Source organism: Cibotium barometz, chromosome 34 (assembly GCF_041138505.1).
Source record: "Cibotium barometz isolate CiBa-2024 chromosome 34, ASM4113850v1, whole genome shotgun sequence".
Taxonomy (NCBI): domain Eukaryota; kingdom Viridiplantae; phylum Streptophyta; class Polypodiopsida; order Cyatheales; family Cibotiaceae; genus Cibotium; species Cibotium barometz.
In genome coordinates, this window is record NC_141079.1 from 26,958,978 (window position 1) to 26,968,175 (window position 9,198).

A 9,198-nucleotide genomic window follows, 5' to 3' on the forward strand; every position below is an offset into this window, starting at 1 on the left:
CATAAATCTTGGCCGATGATGTGATGGGGCAAAAGCCCCAAACCAGGGCACAGTAGAAGCAAGAGGTCCCGACTGAGCAGTCGAGGCCACAAACTCTAGACCAGGGCCAAATAGGGGGCAACGAACTAGAGTAAGGAGTTGTGGGCTGCATAGTCCAGGGTCGTGTACCCTAGAGCAGGGTCTGAACACGGTCAGCAGACAACATGCGAAATACATCATTGCTATTATCAGCCATGGCCATCAGCCATGGCCACTGACTGAAACTGATGCAAAAGCTACCTGTAATGAAGCAAAGACTGAACAGAAAACAACTCGTGCTATGTAGCACGGTCCACAATAGAATACGTATGCCTGTTTTGCATAAAACTGCACTGTCGAAATTTCTGCACAAAATGACAAACGCACCTATACAGAACTTGTAATGCAAAAACGGAGCCCGAAACGACCTGCAAGCGCTCGTGAAAGCTCACCTCAATCGGAGAACGTGAGTCGGAGGATGCTAGCGACATAGCCGTGGGAGCCGATGCCTGCCCTGATACCAATTGTTGGAATTAGGGTTAGAGAAAAGCACACAAAGCTTGGAGAAGAAGAAGTCTGCCCTGGTACCAATTGTTGGAATTAGGGTTAGAGAAAAGCACACAAAGCTTGGAGAAGAAGAAGCAAGAATGCACACAACACACAGTGTATTAGATTGTGTCAATGTACAAAGATAAGTTAGCCCTAGAATGATGGGCGTATACTCATTGTCCCCATCCTACACTTGCAGGAATCCATTCTTCCACATCAAACTAATCTAAATGCCATGTCACTGAGATCTTCAGGAAAAGATGTTATCAAAGATGCTTCTTCCTTAGAGGAATCCATTGTGTCATGAATGACTACTTGTAGCACTGGCTGCAATCTCATGCTCACTGCCTTGGCAAGAATTTTCTATGCAGTCGCAAGCAATGTGATAGGTCTCCATTGGGCAATGTTAGTCTTATAACCACCCTTAGGGATGAGGTGGATAACACCCTCGGTAAGAAAAGGAGATAGAGCCCATGTTCCATCCTGTAATGCCATGGTGCTCTCCAATGTCATCCCAAAAACTCATGAAAAACGTGGGAGAGAGACCACATCCCCAAGACTACCATGTGGTAATGCCTGAATTGCATGTCTAAGCTCATCTGCTGAAAAGGGGGCATCAAGTAATGCACACATCATCCGAACTTAGCCTAAGCAGGGACTCCCAAACCTTCTGTTGTGCCCTATCCCTTTGAGGGAGCCTCTACAGATAACAAGCGGCAGTAAAATTCAGAGGCAATCCTCCTGACCATGTCAAGATCTAAGTGGACCACTTGTTCTACAGCTGTCTAACATGTTCCCTTTTATGGGAGAGGCCACTGGGCAGCAAAGAAATGCCTGTTACATCTATCTCCCATCTGAATCCAAAACGACTCTTGTGTGCATGATACTGAAACTCTGCACGCTACTCAAAAGAGTCTTGCAGCTCAGGCCTAACGGTGCATAATGTGTCCGAGATCCACTAGTAGGCATGAAGCTTTTTCTCAAGTTCCCTTGCAAAGCACACAATCTACACCTGATGGCTCTCTCTCTATCCAAGGTATCTTGTCTCTTGGATAGGGCCACACTGTGGTAAAGATCACGAGCACTCTCAAAGGCAAGAGCAACTATTTTCCTAGAGTCAGGAGTGAAAGGTCTCGGAGAATGTTACAATGGGTGGTAGTTCACCATGCCGAAGATGATGGGCAGAGAGAGAAGGAGAGAGAGTGCCAAAGCTAGAGGGAGATGATTGCACGACTCAAGATAATGATTTCATTGATTATTAAAATGAAGTACAAGCCCTTGTTATATAGGACTTTCTCACACCAAACCATTTGACCCTTATTTAATGCATACTTATCCACCCTCTAAGAGGTGGTTCACATGCAGACACACACATACACACTACCAGCCTTTTAAGGGGCTGTTCACACCCTGTTACACACATGGAAGCTCTGATTTATCCTAACAATGCCCCCTTTGGAGCGAAGGTGGTGAGACCCCAACGCAAAGAAGATGCTACCACCTACCCCATCCACCTTGTCTAAAGAGCTAGACTCACCATCTGCACCTCCTGTGCCTGGTAGTCTCTCATATCAGGGTAAGACCGAGGTAGCGAGGCCAGCACTAAGTCACCCCCCTGGCTCCTAACTAGGATAAGGGAACCATTAAGCCTTTTATAAATCAAGGCACACAAAAGAACATAGATACAATCACGTTTTCAGGGGACTACCCGACCCTTATTGACTCAAACACATTGGGTAAAGAACTAAAATGCCCCCTCTTGGTCTACCTCAGATTTCTTCTACTTCCTCCTCTTCAGCTGATTCCTCTTGGACCCCTACAACAAGGTTAGCATGGTGCTTGGCTTGCTCTTCCCCACCTGCACTGTATCTTCCAATTTTTCTTCCAATTCTATGATCTCACAAAGGCTTTGTCGTAGCCAATATTGATGTTGGCTTGCTAGTCTTCTTTGATTCTTCTATTCGAGGAGCACCACAACTAGATCTTCAAACTTTGGTGTTACTACATAGAGGATCTCCAAGGTTTGTTCAAACCATGTTATCCCTCGCATGCTCTTGATGAGCAAAGCCAACTTGTCTTCATCTTCTTGCTTACATTTAAGGCCAATTAATTGTTGTACTATTGATCCAAACTTGGCCGAATGATCACTTAACTCCTAGCTTTCCAGCATTTTGAGATCATTAAATTTGAACTTTGTCTTCATCTTCTTGCTTACATTTAAGGCCAATTAATTGTTGTACTATTGATCCAAACTTGGCCAAATGATCACTTAACTCCTCGCTTTCCAGCATTTTGAGATCATTAAATTTGAACTTTAAATAAACTTGCCTAGATTTCATCTGCTATTGATTTGAAGTCAATATGATGCACCAAAGAATCTAAAAGGCTCACGCCTACCTAAAATGTAATTGGATTAATTTTTCAAGAAAGAAAAGTGGTACGAAAAAATGTAAGACGAAAGAGGTTGTTGCAAGCAGCTCTGTTTCTTCCCCTGTTTCCCGCCCTTTCAATCTGCAGCGCAGGCTCTCTTTCTCTGCGGGCGGATGCCCTCCCAAGTGCATGGGCACTGAGCGGAGGAGCCCGTCCCTGATTAGACCCCAGACCGTTTCAGCTTCACCTGCAAAAGTAAGTCCAATGCTCAGTAGTCACTTTAACTTAGCATCTCCTTCAACCTCTCAGATAGCCCCCCCCCCCCAACTCATGGAACCCCATCCCTGAAAAGTCGTGGAGTGGAGAGAATATCATGGAAGCAGTAATGGACGAAAACTCAAGACTGATGCAGGAATTAAAAGATGCCAAAGCTCAGCTCTTAAACATAAAGAACAAGGAACAGTACAAAGAGGCTTCCAGATCGACAGCAAAAGAACCGGCAGTAGCAGATACAGTCCCGCCGAAAGAGACAGCCAACTTCACCGACCGAGGTAATAACGCAGCCACCACTGTTCACGTTAACCTGCCAATAGATCAGGTAAGGAGCAAAGTAGAAGATTATTCAGAAAGATGCCTGGTGGGCCTCCTCTTTGGGCCTAGACCATCTAAGGAAGCCATGAGAGCCTGGATAAGAGAAAGTTGGTCCCCTCTCGGAATAGAGGTGACTCTTACACAAGCCCTTCCCAAAGGTTACTACCTCTTTTTATTCAAAGATGCAAGCATGGCAATGAAGGTCATCAGCTCGGGCCAATGGATGTTTAGACATATACCCTTTTCTTCATGAGGTGGTCTAAGGACTTCAACCCAGACGGTCCCAAGTCCTCAGTGTATCGAGCTCCCTAATCTCCCCATCCACTTAAACCCCTGGATCAAAGCTATTTTAGCCCCCTTAGGTCAAATTCTAGGAACCAAAGCCTTCTCGGATTACAACCCAGCGTGGCACCCCCAAGTCCTAGTCGAGAACTTGACCTTGCCCTCCCCCTCCCAGACAAGATAGAAATAGGATGTGGTGAGTTCTCTCATTCGCAGGCTATCCTCTACAAGCACTTGCCTAACTCATGCTTTCATTGTGGTAAACAGGGGCATCTCATCAGAAATTGCCCCTTAAAAAACCCTCAGATCATCCTCCCCCAAGTAGCTGAAAAAGACCCCCCCCTCAACCCTAGTCAATCCAACCCGACTCTCGGCCCCCCACAGTCTTCCGGAGCCATAAAAGATCCTGAATTTGTTCAAGTCAATAGAAGGAAACCAGCCACCAAGCCCAAGCCCCCTCACCCTCTAGTCAAACCCAACAGATACTCTGTTCTTGCAGCTGTTCCAGATCCAGGGGAAGCTGAAGAAGAAAATGACACTGTCGAAAGTACCCCCATCAACAAGCTGAGGTTAGACAAGGAAATCGACAATCTGGATGCTGCTGACATGGACACAACAGTCACAACAGCCACTGAAAAGTGCCTCATCCCACCATCTGGAAACCCCAATGACATGGATATTAAGCAAAGAACTCAAGAGAGGCAGAGCACAATTGGGAGCCACCCCTCAGTCAACCTCGAAAGGAGGTCCCCACAAACCCCCAAATAAAAGATAATGAAAGCTGCAAGCTTCAACGTCAAAGGGCTCACAGACTCTAAGAAAGCACAGCTAGTAAAACAATGGATCAAATCAAAAGGACATCTGGATTTCATCTCCCTAGTGGAGATCAAGACGTCAGGAGAGGAACTGAAAAGAAGGCTTCACACCATCTCCTCCGATCACTTTTGGGTACACTCACTTCATCCTCATGGAGCCGGGGGCCTGGCAGTAGGCATTCATTATGATAGCATTCAGGATCTTAAAGACTTTCAAATAGACTTTAACAACCAGTGGATAGTACGCCACATGAACAACTTCTCCTTTGTAGGTGTTTATGCCCACGGCCCTCAGAAACTGAGAACCAGGACCTGGAAATCTATGCTAAGACTTAGAGCACCACTGCTGATAATGGGAGACTACAACATGGTAGAAACCCTCAAAGACAGATTCAAATCCCAAGGTCTAGCCCTGGCTGGATCAGAGAAACAAGCTTGGGAAAAGGTAAAACATAAATTCAATCTGCAGGATCTAGGTCAAGAAGGAAGTTTTTCATGGCAGAACTACTCCTCAGGCAACCTTGCCAGAAAAGCCAGGCTGGACAGAGCATATGCAAGTGGTGAAATCTTTTCCAAATTCAACAGATGCGAATGTGTTGTAGACACAACCACATGCATCTCAGACCATTACCCTGTCATTACTACAATGGATAACCAGGAGCACAGACACAAAGCGCGCTGGTTTCATACAGATCCAGCCCTTTTTAAACTGCCACTAGTTCAAGAAGAAGTCAAACTCATCTGGGAATCCTTCTTCACCAAAAACCTCTCTCCGGCCAAAGCTTGGAACCTTGCCGTCAAGTCTACCCAAAACCTTCTCAAGCAAGTCAGAAAAGAGGTTGCAGCCCATAGATGCAGCAGACTCACAAAGCTCCAAGTTCAACTGCAACAGCAAGAGGCTTCTGGCAACCCAGCCAATACCAACCAGATCAGAGCCAGGATCAAAAGAGACGAAGAAATAGCTCTGCAACACACTAAGCTATTTACCAGGGAATGGTGGACAGGAAAAGCAGACAGACCAAACCAAGAAATGTTTAAAACACTCAAGGTCAAACAAAGGCAAGAGCATATCCCCCTGCTAACAAACAAGGAAGGAACCCTGGCGTTGAACCAAGCTGAGAACAGAAAGCTGATCACTGAATACTACAGCAACATTTTCCAGGAAGAAGGACCCCCCTCCCCATCCAAGGCAGCCGCAATGGAAACAATAAAACAAGTCAGACCTTCAACAGTCCCAGCCAACATAGCTGCTACTCTAGAGAAAGAAATCACTCAGGAGGAAATCAAAGAGGTCATCTATTCCCTCAAACCTAACAAGAGCCCAGGTGAGGATGGTCTCCCTGCCGAGTTTTTTCAATCCTTTTGTGAGGTGCTAACAGGCCCCATCCTCAAAGTATGGCATGAATCGCTGAAATATGGAGCACTGCCAACACAAATCAATAAAGGTCTCATCAAGTTGATCCATAAAAAAGGCCCCAAGAAGATCATGGGAAACTGGAGACCTCTCACTATGCTTAACAGTGTTTACAAAATTTTAGCCAAAGTACTAGCCACTAGACTGAGTAATCACATGAAACACTGGATTTCAAGGGAACAAAAAGGATTCATCAAAGGTCGGTACATCCTGGACTCCATAATCGCCCTATGGGAAGGTTTCGACTACGCAGAAAAATCCAGCCAGGATTTCCTTTTTATCAAGATAGACTTTGAGAAAGCATACGACAGAATCCAGTGGGACTACATCCTCCAATCCCTAAGAGATATAGGGCTGGGACCTCAGTTCACCCATATGGTTCAGACACTTTTTGGGAATGCCAAAGCCAAAATTATCCTCAATGGAGAGCTGTCAGACCCATTCCCTCTTGAAAAAAGCATTAGACAAGGGTGCCCTCTAGCCCCCCTACTCTATGCTATAGCTGCAGATGGGCTCAATTGGCTGATAAAGGACAAGATAAACAAAGGGGAATTAGTGGGCATCAAACTTCCTAACGGAGAGCAAATGTGCACCCAGATGTTCGCGGACGACACCAACAGCCTCATAGCAAACGAAGAGGAGAATATCAAGGTACTCTGGAGCTGTCTCCAAACCTACTGTGAGGCTTCAGGATCCAAAGTCAATCACAGTAAAACAGGTATCAAAACTCTCATTGTACCCCCCCTCGTGGCTCATGGAAACAGGATGTCATAGCATCCAAGATGGGGAAATTTTCAGGCTTCTTGGAATCCCCATGGGATTCAGGGTGTCAATGAAGCAAAGATGGCAATGGGTAATGGAAAAAATAGAAAGTAAGCTGCTTAGATGGAAAAGGAAGCAACTGTCTTTAGCTGGTAGAATTATGGTCATCAACCACTTCATCATCCCTGCCACGATTTACTTCCTCAGCTGCTGGAGGCCTCCTGATGCTGATCTCAATGAATTCACCAAGCTATGCAGAAACTACCTGTGGGGAGGTGACCCATGGATCAGAAGCAGACCTAAAGTTAAATGGGAGATCTACACGGTCCCCAAATCCAAGGGAGGTCTGGGGATTCTAGACATCCGTCTGCTTGCAGACAGATTGGCTGCTAAATGGATAATCAGAGCTTTGGAGAATCCAACTGAAGACTGGGCTCAGCTTTTGGTCAAAGACCTCCCCAGATTTACTATCACCGGACACAATAAATGGCTAAATCTACCCATGACCACCATAGTAGCTTCAAAACATCCCATTACCCCCAAAGGGGGTCATCTTGTTACTTCAATCTGGAAAGCCTGGTTCAGATCTAAAGGAGTACTGTCTATCAATCTCAACGACAAGAAATCAGAAGGTTTAATAGCAGCCGACTCCTGCTGGTGGTCTTTTCTTCCTCAGCCTCTACTAGAACCAGAAGAAGAGAAAATAGCCCTCAATCTGCACAGGAAAGGACTTGCAACTTGGTCAGATATCTTTAACCCCCTCACCGGTACTTGGCTCACAAGAGCAGAGCTGGTAGCCAAATACGACTGCAGAACCCCTGAACTTGATCTAGTACAAAGCAGAACATTCCAATGGAATACCCAGGAAATTTGGAGAATCAGCAGTCCCCCCAACTTCAACATCCTGGCCCTTCGTTGGTTAAAGAATAAACCCATCCTACCCATTCCTTTTCTTGAAAAGTCTCCCCCTATCCAGGTTACTCTGAACCGCAGATGGAATATAGCCTGGGACAGGAAAAGATGGTACAGTTGCCTCAAGGAGTTGTGGAGTCAACACATAGAACCCAAGAAATCTTGTCTCGCATGGTTGATTGCTTACAGAGCCATCTGGACCCAGTGCAAGGCAGCCAAGTTCAACATTGCCACAGACCAATGTTCTAGATGTGGCCTTCCTGAGGATGATCTACACATTTTTATTCACTGCAAGCACATCTCAGATTCCTACAAAGAGTTGCAGGCAGTTATTCTTAGTTGGGGGAAAGAAGTAAACTGGAAGAATACAATTCTAGGAGAAAATATAGGATGCTCTACATCTCTTTGGAATGCAATAAGGTGCGAGTACATATGGCATGCATGGCTGCAGAGGTTAGCTGCCACTTTTGATAACCCTGAAATTAAGGGCCCTCCCCTAGCAGTATGCTTAACCACAACATGCATCAGATACTGGAACAACCAAACACAAGCCCTATTCAAGCTAGAGAAGAGGCTGTTGAATAAATTACAAAAGAGGAAATCAGATTACACATTGAATCAACTTGAAAAAACCAGAGACAAGATCCTCTTAATCCTCTCAAAAGACAGAGCATTAATAGAAGCTATCAGAAGGATGCAGTAAACAATCCTAACCCTCCCCTCACAGGAGAAGAGGTGAAACACCAGACATGCAGACATTAAGAATCAACCAAGAGAAGTTAAAAGGCAGCTAAGGCAAAGTGACCTGTCGACTATATGGAGACACCGTTGGCCTGTCCACCAGGATTTCTGGAGAGGCTAACGCATCTCGGCAAATCAATTCAGGCAAGTTCACAACCGCATGACCCCGATGCGCCAGAGTCATCGAAAGCAGAGCCCCAAATCATCAAGAGACCGGTGCCAGCCTCAGCATCCTCTTCTATGCACCTGCAAAGAAGGAAAAGAGTCAGAACAGAGGAATACCGAACTAACTTAACCATCATCAAGAGAGGAAGGCGTCCTGGTGGTCCAAGAGGAAAGTTCAAGGGCCCCATAAGGGCTCCTACCAAAGGATCGAAATCAATCAGCCATAAAGGGCGAGGAATCTACATGCCACCCAGGGGTAGTCCCCCTTCCGCTGCCAGGAGAGCCCACCACCTGGACTCAAGATCAAGAAAGAAAAGAAGCAGCTCAGAAGGACTGCCGTCCAGAGGCCTGTCGAGGGCGCCTGCAAATCTGATCAAAGTACCAACACCTTCCTCCCCCAGGTTGGAGAAGCGTGGACCGAGCCAGAACTGACCGAGCCGGAAGAGACAAAGGAGGAAGGGCCAATCAGCAAGATGAAGCTCCCTTTCAAGCCCCAACCGGCGACCAGAGTGAGAGAAGGAGCCGGCGGCTAGGCAGAGAAGGAAGGGAGGCATTACTGTTCGAGCAGGCGGACGACAC